Source organism: Cyprinus carpio, chromosome A18 (genome assembly GCF_018340385.1).
Source record: "Cyprinus carpio isolate SPL01 chromosome A18, ASM1834038v1, whole genome shotgun sequence".
NCBI classification, from domain to species: Eukaryota; Metazoa; Chordata; class Actinopteri; order Cypriniformes; family Cyprinidae; genus Cyprinus; species Cyprinus carpio.
In genome coordinates, this window is record NC_056589.1 from 27,186,569 (window position 1) to 27,201,400 (window position 14,832).

The following is a 14,832-nucleotide window of genomic DNA, read 5'->3' on the forward strand; positions in this document are numbered from 1 at the left end:
GATCCTGGAGCCTCTCGTCACCATACAGTGTCTGATGTTTATCTTTGTGTCTCCGGAAGCCCTATAGACTCAGATATTTATAGTAATTTCCCACACACGCTGTCATTCACATACTGAAACTGCAATGTTGCATTTGCCGAATAAATATAAATAACATGAAAATATATTATTTTATTATATAGTAGTTTTATATATATATATATATGTGTGTGTGTGTGTGTGTGTGTGTGTGTGTGTGTGCGTGTGTGTGTATAATTTAAAATAAATAAATAAAAATTTTTATTGTTATTTATTTGTATTTTATTTTTAATTAATTAATTTTATATATATTATGTAAAGGAATTTCACAATTTATGCCATTAAGCTGTCACTTTTTTTCAGGTCAAAAGAATCCTAATACTGCCCAATAAAAATTATTTAATTTTGGACAGTATCAACTTCGAAGTAACTGGCTATTTTTGCCAGATTCCTCAGAAAAGTGTAAACACTGTGACTTTCCAAAAATTGCTCTTTTTGATTGAGCATCCCAACAGGCGGATCCTGCACCAATGAATCAACCAATGCCATGGGTTTAGAGCGGAACTATGCATTTGTGCGACCAATAGCAGAAGGAGGGTGTGTTCTAACAGTAATAAGGCACCTGAGACTGTTTTACTGGGAATCCAGTCACAGCTGAATGGGTTGCAGGCCCGTCGCTGCTTCTTGTGTCTAACAGCGGCCTTTAGGTGCAACTGTATTCACAATATAGCCTGGCCTCTTACATTACTGCTCGAGTAAGTCACAGACTGGATGTAATTACCTGTCACATTTCTCATTTCTCATACCCGTGCGAGGTCAACCACGCACACACTGTACAACAGCAAGACAGAGGGATCTCTTCTTTAATATTCACTGTAGATGTGTGTGTGTCTTTCTCGAAATCGGTCTCACTCAGTTTCAGCTCTATAAGCTTCATAATATTTATATAATTTATATAATTATTTAAAAAATAAAAACAGAATATATCATTAATTTTTTACATTTTATATAATTAATACATAGTTTATTTATTTACTAATTAATAATTATAAATAATTATTAATTATTAAAATATATAATGTATAATTAACATTTCACATTTTATGACAATCCATGCCTTTTATTAAAACTAAATTATCAAACAAAAAGTACTGAGTGGCTTTTTTCAGGTCTAATTGCCCAATTTTGCCATTTTACCAGTATAAATTTGATCTTGGACTGTATTAAGATTGTATTAGGATTTCCATAAGCAAACCTTAGTGTGTCCCCTTTCTTTCTGAATAAATAAATATATTCTTATTTTTTTATTTAGCAACTTAATACTAAAGTAGTGGTGCTTTCGATCTAGTTATGTTTTTGTTCATATTGCTAAGGCTGCTTATGAGCAGCAGTAATAGTGAGTCTTGTCTTAGTGAGATTCTGAGTGTTGTTGGGTGGGATCCATTAGGGGTCATTTCACCCAAACCGCTCTTATGTAGAGTATGACAGTGTTAATGGGTGTTGATGGCTGCTGTGAGAGTGATGTGCTCTGAGTAATGCACGCTTTACTTCCTCCACTGATCTCATGCGCTTAAAGAGGAAGTTATGCACTGATTCCACAGGCTACATGAGCGGCCAGTGCAAGCGTAGTGAATCATAGCATGATATGTCGAAATCTGACAGTCCTGGGGAGCTTGAGGACGTGGCCTCTAAGCATTATGGGAAAGTTTATGTCGATGCTTCTATAGGAAATCCTTTGGTCTGCCAACCCTGTGTTCACCCTTCCCTCCCCCACTGCTTTCTGCACCAATCATTCAAATCCCAAGGGAGCCACCAACCAAGTAGAAGACGAGAAGAAGAGATGAAAGATGAGCACTGAAGCTATTTAGAAAGTGAAAGTGGGAGAAATGGAGAGAGATAAAGAGCAAGACAGAAAATAGTAGAATCAAACCCCTATTTAACTCTTTTTATTTTTTTGCCAGCCACCACCAGCATGTTTTATTATTTTCACTTTTTAACAAAAAAATTTAAATAAAACAATTTTACAATTTAATTAATTTAGCTTCATGCATTCTTTTTTTCCCTTTTTTCATTCAATATTCACAAATATTAAAAATGACATTTTATTAAGATAAAATAAAAACTTTGAGCACTTTAAAAGCCCCTTGAAACATTTTACACACTGCATACCATTGCTCTTGCAACTACCCAGAATATTTTGTGTCGCCTAAAATGTAAACACAATAAATATAACATCTACTCTAGAATATGCCCTATATAGCCACTGTGTCCAAACATATGCAAGCGTATACGAGAGAGATCTGTGTGGCCTTTAGCATATAGAACAATCTATTAAAGATGATAAACCCTCCTCCACAGGCAGACGCTGGCATTTCTCTCAGGATTAAGATCTCAAATTCGGATTGAAATAGAAAATGAAAGTGGGCGATGAGGATTAGGGGTCGTATAAGATGTGCTGTGGCTCTAATGACTGTCTCTAATAATCCAGCAATCCTCCCTCACAGCAACAACACATCTAAACTTCAATACACCAGCAGATCGCTGCGGCGCCGATATCTGCCGATGGGATTCAGCGCTTTAATATTCAAGGGAGGCAACGGGGTTGTTTTGTCGTTTGTAATGGTTGCTGAGATTTTGGTTTTTTTTTTTTTCTGTTTGCTCACCACATGGTGTGAACGAAGGCTGTGCGGAACGACTGTAGTACTGATATAAAAGTGCTTTAGTTATTTATCCATAAAGTACAGAGCAGGACGCATCCCAAACTAATCAAAACGAAGAAGAGCCTGGTATTAAAGGATGTAAAGCAAAGCAAAATAGTTGTGTACACTAGGCACTGAATTTGGTCTATATACCTTTACAGTCATGTACAACTACTTTTTATGTGAAAAACAGAAAAAAGATATCTATATATAAATTCATCTATCTATCTATCCATCCATCCATCCATATACAGTATCTATTCATATGTCCATCCATCTATCTATCCATCCATTCATTCAACCATCTATCTATCTATCTATCTATCTATCTATCTATCTATCTATCTATCTATCTATCTATCTATCTATCTATCTATCTATCTATCTATCTATCTATCTATCTATCTATCTATCTATCTATCTATCTATCTATCTATCTATCTATCTATCTATCTATCTATCACATATCCATCCAGCTATCTATCCATCCATCATATATCCATCCATCTATCTATCCATCCATCATATATCCATCCATCCATTATCCATCCATATATCCATTCATTCAACTATCTATCTATCTATCTATCTATCTATCTATCTATCTATCTATCTATCTATCCATCTATCTATCTATGTAATCTATCTATCTATCTATCTATCTATCTATCTATCTATCTATCTATCTATCTATCTATCTATCTATCTATCTATCTATCTATCTATCCATCACATATCCATCCAGCTATCTATCCATCCATCATATATCCATCCATCTATCTATCTATCCATCCATCATATTTCCATCCATCCATTATCCATCCATATATCCATTCATTCAACTATCTATCTATCTATCTATCTATCTATCTATCTATCTATCTATCTATCTATCTATCTATCTATCTATCTATCTATCTATCTATCTATCTATCTATCCATCCATCCATCCATCCATCCATCCATCCATCCATCCATCAATCCATATATCCATTCATTCAACTATCTATCCATCCATCCATCCATCCATCCCTCAATCAATCCATATATCCATCCATCCATCCATATAGCTATCCGTCAATCTATATATCCATCCAACAATCCATACATATATCCGTCCATTCATCTGTCCATATATCCACCCATTCATCTTTACATGTATCCATCCATCTATCCATTTATCCATATATCCATCCATCCATATAGCCATCCATCAGTCCATATATCTATCCATCTATCTATTTATCCATATATCCATTCATCCATTCATGGATGGATATATGAATAAATTCAAACTCAGGAACTGAATTGGAATATAAAAGGCTTTTGCTCTCCCTATGATCACACAACAAGCCGCAAACGAGAGCAGTGTTACCTCAGCAAAACCTTAATGAAAAGAGCAACTAATAATCACCATAACCACACAAGAAATAAAGCTTCCAAATAAAGGGACTGTATAATTTTTCTACAGTCAAGAGTGCTGTAGATCTTAGGCCTCTGATTTATTGGCTTTCTGCATCATCAGGAACATCAAATCCTAACAAAGGTTTATGAATGGAGCAGGAAAGCGAGTACACCCTCACTATAATGCAACACCTTTGATTGCAGAAGCCTCAAGGATATACTTTTAGGAATATGAAAAGAAATGGTCCCATGAGAGCATGACAAAGCCAACCGGAATACAGATGATTTCCATTACTCCTTATTTACGACCCGAAGAGTCTTTTCAAACAGACCAAAAATCTCCTTTGAGTATCAACCAAAAAAATTAAAAGTAAAAATAATACTCATAATGGAGGGGCTCTACAGAAAATGTCAAATTAATGAAATGTTATTCATTTAAAAAATTTGTTTGTGATTGAGTGGCAGAAATGTTGTGAAATGGAAACTGCGTCTCTAGAGCAACTTGGATCCCTTACCATCAGCACAATGTTAGATGCACATTGAAACACAGAAGGTAAATAAACAGAAAACACATCTGCTTTCTGTGGTACTCACAAGAAGAACTTCTCATCCCAGACCGGGTTGAGATTGCCGAAAACGGTTTTGGTCCTGCGTTTGGTCTTTCCCACTTGTACTGTGACGTAGGGGTCACTGGAGCCCGTCTTGTCTTTGGCTTGCAAACCTTGAGCACATACAACTACAGAAGAAAATACAGAAGAAAAAAACAACATTTCGTGAATTGTGCATCCATGAAGCAAGCAAAACAACATTTGCATGGGAGATAAAGTGCTGTTGTTTCCAACTACTTTGTACTTTAAATAATGTACTTCTCATTATTTGGACATTATAACACAAATGAGACATCAAATCATATCTGAATCAATAATACATACATTTTGAATTAATTACACCCTAGTTTGGTAGTGTTTTCTTGTATTAAGCACAAAGCACAGTAAATTCATTTTTATTCAAGCTTAAGAAATAAATACATTACATTTAATTCAAGAAATTTAATAGAAAATGTAAATTAAATATAATAGATTTAATTCAAGTAGATTCTCTAAAAACAAGTCCTAATATCTCATTCAATTGTGCCTCACAATTACGTTTATTGTGTTTTGAGGGTGTTTGGAAATTTTAGTTTTGTAAATCTGCAGCTTTCAGGCAAAATTTTGATATATGAAGTCAAACTTCAAACATTTTAAATCGCAAAGCACAACAGAAACAGGGAGCCTCCTAAAATGCTGGTGCTCACAGGGTTATAATAGTTAATTAAAACTAAAAACGTATATATAGATGCATATTATGGTTACATTAAATAAAATAAACATTAACTGAAAAAAAAACATTTATTTTATTTCAACTAGTTGCCAAGAAAACATTTTTACTTAGTTTAACTACAAGAATATAGTAGCTAAAACTGAACTACTAAAATAGCTAAAACTGAAATACAAATTATTTAAAAATAAACAGACATATAAAAAAAGAAAGAAAAGAAAACCCAAAATATACAATAAAAACTCATTAAAAATATTAATAATTCAAAACTCGGGCCTGGTACAATCTATAAAATGATTTTCAATGTTGTAAATAAAACAGACTATTGGAATATGTTTTAAAAATTCACTGTAACTTGTTTCGTTTTATTTATTTGTTAACCCTTGTGCTGCATTATATATTTTACGCGGCTGAGTGCATTAATGACCAAAAATGGTCACATATTAAACATTGCCTAAAATATTATATAATTATTATTATTTTCCACTTTTACTAAGTTAAATCTTTTAACCAGCATCAGTCCTCATCATAACTACCAAATATTTATTTAATTTCAGGATTTTAACCCTTTAAATACCAGTTTTGGTGGTGATACCATCAATTTGTATAAGAGGAAAAAACACAAAAATTTAATTATTTTCCATACACTAAATGCAAAGAGAAAACTTTAGCTTTGGATTATCACAGTCTTGAATATGTCAAAGATTAGCAGCAACATTATTTCTGGTGCATTTAAAGATTTTGTGTTATTTCAGATTTTTAAAAAAAAAATCCCACTCAGCGTGTTAATGACCAAAAATGGTCACATATTAAATTTACTATTGATTTCGAAGTGAAAATAGTTTCTACACTGATTCTTTATTTATCTTTTTCAGTATAGGACCGCAATCCATCCTTGAACATCAGTCGTGTCCAGTGTGTATGTGTTTGTACATACGGCACCCTTAATAACTAAAACGTCAATTCAAAACAGACAAATGTGCAATAATACAACATAAAAAGCAGCGTGTAGCCTGACGGACAAATTTTTTTTTTTTTTTTTTTTTTTTTTTTTTTTTTTTTTTTTTTTTCCTTTTTTTTTTTTTTTTTTTTTTTTTTTTTTTTTTTTTTTTTTTTTTTTTTTTTTTTTTTTTTTTTTTCCCCCCCCCCTTTTTTTTTTTTTTTTTTTTTTTTTTTTTTTTTTTTTTTTTTTTTTTTTTTTTTTCTTCCCTTTTTTTTTTTTTTTTTTTTTTCTTTTTTTTTTTTTTTTTTTTTTTTTTTTTTTTTTTTTTTTTTCCCCCCCCCTTTTTTTTTTTTTTTTTTTTTTTTTTTTTTTTTTTTTTTTTTTTTTTTTTTTTTTTTTTTTTTTTTTTTTTTTTTTTTTTTTTTTTTTTTTTTTTTTTTTTTTTTTTTTTTTTTTTTTTTTTTTTTTTTTTTTTTTTTTTTTTTTTTTTCCCCTTTTTTTCTCTTTTTTTTTTTTTTTTTTTTTTTTCTCCTTTTTCTCCCCTCTTTTTTTTTTTTTTTTTTTTTTTTTTTTTTTTTTTTTTTTTTTTTCTTTTTGTTTTTTTTTTTTTTTTTTCTTTTTTTTTTTTTTTTTTTTTTTTTTTTTTTTTTTTTTTTTTTTTTTTTTTTTTTTTTTTTTTTTTTTTTTTTTTTTTTTTTTTTTTTTTTTTTTTTTTCTGTGGCACTTTTTTTTTTTTTTTTTTATGCCATCCGTCACAGAGCCAATAGTAGTTCACAGGAAGCTCTCGCCTCATTAATTATGAACGAGCAGGGTGCTAAATTATTCAGGGAACATATATCCTTGGGCTTGGAGACAGACAGAGATTGGTGCAATGTCACCGGGCCGGTTGAAGAGGGTAATATAGTTTAGCGAGAATGAAAGAAGGATGGCGTGTTGGAGTGTTTGTGTGTGTTTCCAGAGGCTCGTTCACACATTCATGTCACGTCAGCATGTCTTACAGTGACACTCATATTGTTTTTGGTCTCACGGCAAAATAATCTATCTCTGTAGAACAAAAAAAAAAAAAAACATCTTCTTAATGAGTATGTTTTTGCTTCCAAAGATAAACATGCAAAAATACTTTGGAAGTACTTTTTTTTTTTTTTTTTTTTTTTTTAATAGAAAATATATCTTGAATTAAGTTTATTTTTCTTACCCCACTGGGAAACTAAGCATAATCTATGGAAGCTTGTTTCTTTTTATCTCACAATTCTGAGTCATAATTGAGAGAAAAAAATTTCAGAATTGTGAGATAAATTACCACAATAACATCCGAATATATACTTGCAATTGCATGAGAAAAAAAAGAACTGTGAACTATAAAGTTGCAATTACCAAAGAATTATAAGAATTATAAGAATTTTTTTATTTATTTTACTTTAAAAAAAGTATATTATATATTTGCCAATGGGTAAGAAAAATAAATCTATTCAAGAAAAGAAGTAACATTTCTTAAATGCAATAAAATAATTGTTATTCAAGATTCTCTTCAAATAAGTCTTAATATCACATGCAATTTTGCTTCTCAAGAAAATGTATTGTTTTAAGCATGATAGTCATTTTAAGAGTGACAGGAATATAAGACCCAAATAAATACTAAGAAAATCGTTTTTTGCAGTGTAAGGTCACCTGGTTGATCCATCAGTGCATGTTGCATCAGAATTCACAAAGGCCAGTGTTTATGAAACCCTTTATAAATAAATCAGTTTATGAATACTTTCAAAAAATGGGAGATTCGATCGTAGGCCAGGATAAATTATAGCAGAGAGCTGTTTTTCTCTCTGTGTTCTATTGACACTCTGGCAGCATTGCAAGCTCTGCAATAATTCACAGCCTCTGTTGACCCTCAAAGTTAGGTGAAGGAGCATCACTGATACGGACACACACAGGAGCCAACTTAACCTGGCAGACAGCTGAACTAATACAGCGGATTCTGGTAGACAAAATATGACTGAAACAAAGCAATGCGAGGACGTACATCTGCAGATGGACAGAAACGGTTCTTTATGACTCAGAGAAAAGGCTGCGACGGCCTACGCTTCTGTCCACAGCAGATGGTTGCTGTCGTCTAACGGTTTGAGCTGTCAGAAAACTAGCAAAACTCTCGGCACATTTCCCAAACTAAACTGAGCAGCATTTCCTCGCTGTAGGGTCTGCTCCAGTCACAGACACACGGACGTACAGACAGACATTAAGAGTGAACCTCATAAAACTTGTCAAGAACACCAAAAACTAAAAACTATAATAATAATAATAAAAACAATAAATAAACAAATAAATAAATATTTTATACAAAATCTGTATGAAATGCTCCATTAAATATAATTATAAAACACATGAATATAATAATAATTTTATAATAATCATATTAAATAATAAATCATTAAAATAAAAATTATAAATTAATAAACACAGTTAATATAAAAAAATTTTTTTTTCCAAAAATAAAAGATAAATATTTCATATATATTTTATTTATTTTACAAATTTTACATAAAATAAAATAACATCATAGTTATTTTACAATAATAATTGTATTATTGACAATAATGTATTAAAGGGGTCATATGACGTTGCTAAAAAACATTATTTTGCGGTTTAAGGTTCAAAAACACATTATTTTCCACATAATGTACTATTGTTGCTACTCTATGCACCGCCTTTCTGAAACGCGTTGATTTTTACAAAGCTCATTGTTCTGAAAAGAGAGGTGTACGCTGATTGGCCAACTATCCAGTGTATTGTGATTGGCCGAATTCCTCAAGTGTGTGACGGAAATGTTATGCCCCTCCCCATACTGTGATGTGTGTCTCAGCAGGACGAGACAAAACCAGTAAAACCCATTACAAACCAGGCATTTGTAGCATCCAGTGGGAAAATAATTACTGATTATATTGACTTATACTGTCTTTTTACGTGTTGCGTTCCATATCGCGCTGCGTAAACATAAAACCATGTCTGCATTTGTGATCGGAAAAATGTCAAACAACACGTGCTACTCTACACTGCTCAAAACTCGCGTTTGAATCATCAGTGGCAAATTCTTTAAATATGAAAACATACTTACAGGCTATGAATCGGAAGCCCCAGACTGTCCATGCAAAGTTAGAATTGTCCCACTTTAAAGCATTGTAGGCTACTCTTCCAAGAAATAGTCCTTGTCATCCGTAAAATGCGCTGCACACATCTGAATATTTGGTTTGAACTGTTCTGGAACAGTGTTGTAAATACAACTTAACCACTGATTTCTAGTCGTGTCCTCTTTTGGAAGACCAAACAAAGTAATTTCGCTTTCACAACGAAACACAAAGCGTCTCCACAACATTGTGGCGGCGGCAACAGTGAGAATCAAAGTTACACCTTCTTTCTTTGCATGAACATCTGGGTGGCGTTATGCAAATCTTCCCACACAGTGACGTAGAGATGTGGGGCGTGTTAGAACGAGCCGTTTTAGGAGGGCGTGGTTGACTCTTAACTTTGATAAAGAATATCTCCTTGGATTTGAGATTTTAGTCTTTGTAACTTTACAGATCTTCTTTATGCACCAAGAACTTGAAAGAGAAAGGAATTTAAATCACAACATATGACCCCTTTAATATAATTTTATAATGAGATTCATTCATTACTCACCTGTGATGGTAATTTTGGCAGACCACTTGGACGTCCCCTCCAGCACAGCCTGTTTGGCCGTCTTCAGGTGAGTGCTGAAATCTTCCTTCGAGAGCTGAAACATCTCTTGGATTACCTCGAACACCTCGGGCCGGTTCTTCTCCCTGATTTTCATCCGTTCCTTCATGGCCATGATGATGTTTTGAGTTTTGTCTTCGGCTCCATGTTTCGAGCTCTTCTCTACAGCACCTGTAGAGTGATTTACATGAGTTCTTGCACACATATAGAAAATGCATCCTAAATTACAGTACATTGAAAATACGTTCTGGGTGGTGTATTATTTCTGCCGGATTTGGATTATTTCTGTATAAATAAGCGTACCTACATTTTTGCAGAACTCCAAAAGGGTATCTATACAAATGCATATGCAGTTTCCAACTGAAATTACATCTAGTGACAATAAAACACCAACAAAGTTTATTCGTTTTCATGCAAATGATCAATTATTAGACTTATTTTTGCATGGTTCCTTATGTAATACTATGCTATAACCTCAAAACGCTTTTACCATAGTGCATGATTTGTAAACTATTACATTTTAATGTTTGCATCACGTAACTAGCTCCATATGTATGGCTTTTCTTGCATAGTAAACTTGCTCAGTAGCGCACCCGGTATAGCACTGCACTGGCGATGTGGAGCACTCGAGTCTCAGAAAACATGATAAAAGAGTTCAAAGGCTTGTAGAAGCAAGCTAAAATGGCATGGTTGCTACAGCAAATGCATTTTTAGCTCAAACTTGTTTTTAGGTTTAGTGTAAGTGCTGTGTTATTTTGCAATAGATGAATAACTCTTTAGCACCACTCACCGTGCATTTCATTTCTGAACAGATGCAATACGTACAACAACCAACATAAGAAAATGTTGCCAGATTCTCATTCATCTGTTTCAGATAAAACTGAATGCACCTTTAATGTAACTCACAGGACATTTCACTTTGAAAGTGAAGAGTTAACGCATATAACGTTTTGGGGGCTAAATGTAAGAATTCATGTATTAATCTTTTTTTCATTTTCTATTTTTTATTGCCAATGTGTGAACAGCTTCAGCTTGTAATGAAACTCAAAAAACAAGATCTTCCCCGACTTCCTAGGTTGTCAAAATCAAAAGGATGTGACATTTACACGAGTTCCCGAGAGTCTCTCATATGAAATGAATGCTTACAGTGTTCAGGTTAATGCCGAAATGGCCATTCTGTACTGTTTTTTCAATGTGTCATGCAAAGAAAATGGACTTATTCATACTATAGTCTCACATATAGTTTACAGTCTAAAATATTACTTCTAAGTGACAAGCAAAAAAGAACTTAAACATATCGACTGCAGTTCACTTAATGGCCACCGGTGTCGCTCTACATAGTCCCTTTAAGATCTAATAGCCACTTAATCTATTTGATTTTGAAGTGTTTGTGATATTGCACATCTCTAGATGACTTCGTGGAGTACAGATGACTCACTGCTGTTTAAAAAAATGTATCTATCGGCACTCTATTAAAATGAATCATTCATTCAGAGAAGCATCATAAATACCTTGCAAAAGATTTATAAGAGTGTTCAAGAGGTGCTGGATGTGAGGAATAAAACAGCATGACTGAGAGAGAGACGTTTACTGGTGTCTCGCTCCAAATGTGACCTGAAAACTGTGGAGGTCTTTCCTTTCACAAACCATACAAGCCAAACCAAACACATATTTAAACACACTAAATATGATGGGTTTGATGGCTCATTTAATAAATCTCTCTCTGTACAGGCCCATTTGTGCCTTTGGCAGACGGCCACGTCTGTGAGGTTTACTAGGGAACTCCTTCACATATATCTCAACCACAGTCTGACATTAGCACTCGTCTGAGAGCACTGCGCAGCACACTTGAGTCTTACCGAAGTGAAAATGGTAATTCTGTTAGTGACGAACTGTTTGGCAGAACAGAGAAACAATAAAACAAACAGCTGCCGAAAGCAAATCATCAGAGCTGAGAGCTACCATGCCATGTGACAGACAGACAAAGGCATTTCAGAATGATGAACACTGCTTATGGGCTTGCAGCGTGATAAAGCAGACTTACATTTTGTGAAGAAAAATGAATGTTCACCCATGCATAACTCACTGTTACAATGCAAAAGTGTAGCTGTGGAGTTTTTTTCAGTCTCTGCAGCTGTTCACGATTGAGTGATTGTGCAACACGACACAAAATCACCAAACTGTCACTTTTTTTCCATTATTCACCAATAACTAATAAAAAAAGTGCAGTGCTACTAACATTTACACATGCATGTTAGTCTGATGACTAATCTGTGTCCTTAATGTTAAATCAAACAACAAAAGACAAAGAAATTCACTCTTGACTGAATCACTTTAGTAGCTGTAATAAGGATCAGTATATCATTTATCATGGTAAAGTGTTTCATTTTACATTTGATTATTTCATTTCTGCTGAATTTTATAAGTATTTTGTATGGAAGCCTGTTTTCGCCACAGAATAAAAAAGAACAAAGGTAAATACAACTTTTAATCTCACAATTTGAACATTTTTGCTCGCAATTCTCACAATTTATAGCTCAGATTTCTATCTCAAAGCTTCTCGCAATTCTGACTTTTTCTATGAATTTGAGTTTACAAATTGCAATTTTTCACGGAATAAAAATTAAAAAGGTAATTGCGACCTTTTATCTCACAATTCTGACTTTTTTTCTCAGAACTGATAATTTTTATCTTGAAATTTTATCTGCTTTTATATCTTGCAATTCTGTGTTTATGTCTTGATATTCTGAGTTTATCTGAGTAAAAAAGGTAATTGGACATTTTTATCTCACAATTCTGACATTAATTATGAGTTTTAAACTGAGAATTGCAAGAAAAAAATCTGAATTATGAGACAAAAAGATGCAATTAGCTTTTTTTTTTTTTTTTCTAGTGTCGGAAAAAAACTTCAATTTGAATACTAAACCTACCTGAAGAACTTTTTACTTAACTTTTTTTTTTTCTCTTTATTTAATTTGTATCTTTGGCCTACTGTTTATATTTTGCTTCTTAGATCTTTAAAACGTTTGTCAGAATTTGATGAGACACCAAATAAACAAGCTTTCTGTGTTGTTTTTTGTTTTCCTGTCATGTATAACTATTTAGTGTCATAATAATATGGTAAATGTGTTTATATGTAAATGTGTCTAATTATAAAAATAACCAAATGTTTTCCACAATATTCTGTAAAATTACAGCCACAAAATCAGTAACTTTGATATAAAAATTTAAATCTTAGTGGGACTGGTTTTAGCTTTTACTATACATCTACTGTACTGTACATCTTTTACACTCATTTTAATGCAAAAGTAATGGTGATCCTTGACTTTTAATGGTGGCTAAAAGACCAACTGCAATTTCTAAAGATGGCTTTGACCTTCTCCAACTTGCTTATTTAATCAGCAATGAGATCAGGTAAAAAAGGCTAAATTTGGACTCACGTTGGAGACAGTCTGCGTTCAGGAGGTCCTGGCATTTCTCATGGCATTTGACCCCGCATTCGGTGCAGCGCATGCCCTGCCGGGCGATGCCCCACAGCAGACCCTCACACTCGTGACAGTAGGTGGGTGCCGTGGCTGTCCACACCTCGAAATTATGGGGTGTGGTGGAGGAGATGGGATAGATCAACGCTTGCAGGGTCTTTCTGAGCACATGCAGTTTCTGTGAAAAAGAGAGAATTTACAGCAAGAAGGTACAAAGATGCACAATCAATGTTTTTCTATAATCAGTGAATGTCAAATGAGCATTCGCAGTGATCACAGCACTCGATATGCATGCTACTGCTGTGAATAGAAATCTATATTATTGCAGTTTTCAAGATAACCTGTGCACATTAGAGTAACTAGCAAGAAAAACACTGCAACTTTGGGAAACATCAGCATCATGTATGTAAGAAATAAGAAATTTTGATATTTTGGAGACTCATTAGATATTTCTCTAAATATTTATGTATTTGTTCCAAAATGGCTTGTACTTTTGCAATAAGAGGCAGTGTTATTTAGTATAATTTTTAATAATATTGATTTAAATTTTTATTTTTATTTAATATATTTTTAATAATTTTATTAATATTTTTTATTAGTATTTTTGTATTTTCCATTTTTATTCTAATTGTTTAGTTAGTTTTGTTGTATGTTTTTGTCATTTTTATTTGTTTAGTCTATATAGTTTTTATTCATTTTTATTTCATTTTTATTTTAGTAAGTCAAGTTAACCTACATGAAAATAAGAAAGGTTGCTTTGGCAGCGAGCTGAAATAAAATAAGTTTACATTTTATTTTATTCGAGTTCATATTTTTACTTTATTCTTGACTTAGTGGTTTTAATAGTGACTAAAAGACCAAGTGCACTCTCTAAAAATGTATTTCTAAATCAGATTCCTCTACATGCTCTATAGTTCAAGAACTCCACTAATAACAAAACACTCCTAAAAGCACAGATGCCAGCTGGTGTTCGAAAGTATCATAATATTGTGGTACTTGAAAAAAAAAAAAAAAACATATCATGCTGATATTAATTTCACTAATTATAGCACACATGTGAAGCCCACACAGTGTTTTCAATCTGCCCCTGTTAAGACCAACAGGGTGAATCTCACAAAACACAAAACCAAAACTGTGAAGAGTATGTATGGCATGCCACATTTCACCCCAAAATGAAAAGAAAAATAAAGAAAAGATTTTGCATTTATATATTTGCAAAACAATGAAGCACATTAATTCTTTG

The 14,832-nt window shown here is 32.9% G+C and overlaps 1 pseudogene; it reads right to left on the bottom strand.

Annotated features, from left to right (window-relative positions):
* LOC109107890 overlaps window positions 1-14,832 on the bottom strand; it is a 56,091-nt pseudogene that overhangs the window by 21,457 nt on the left and 19,802 nt on the right.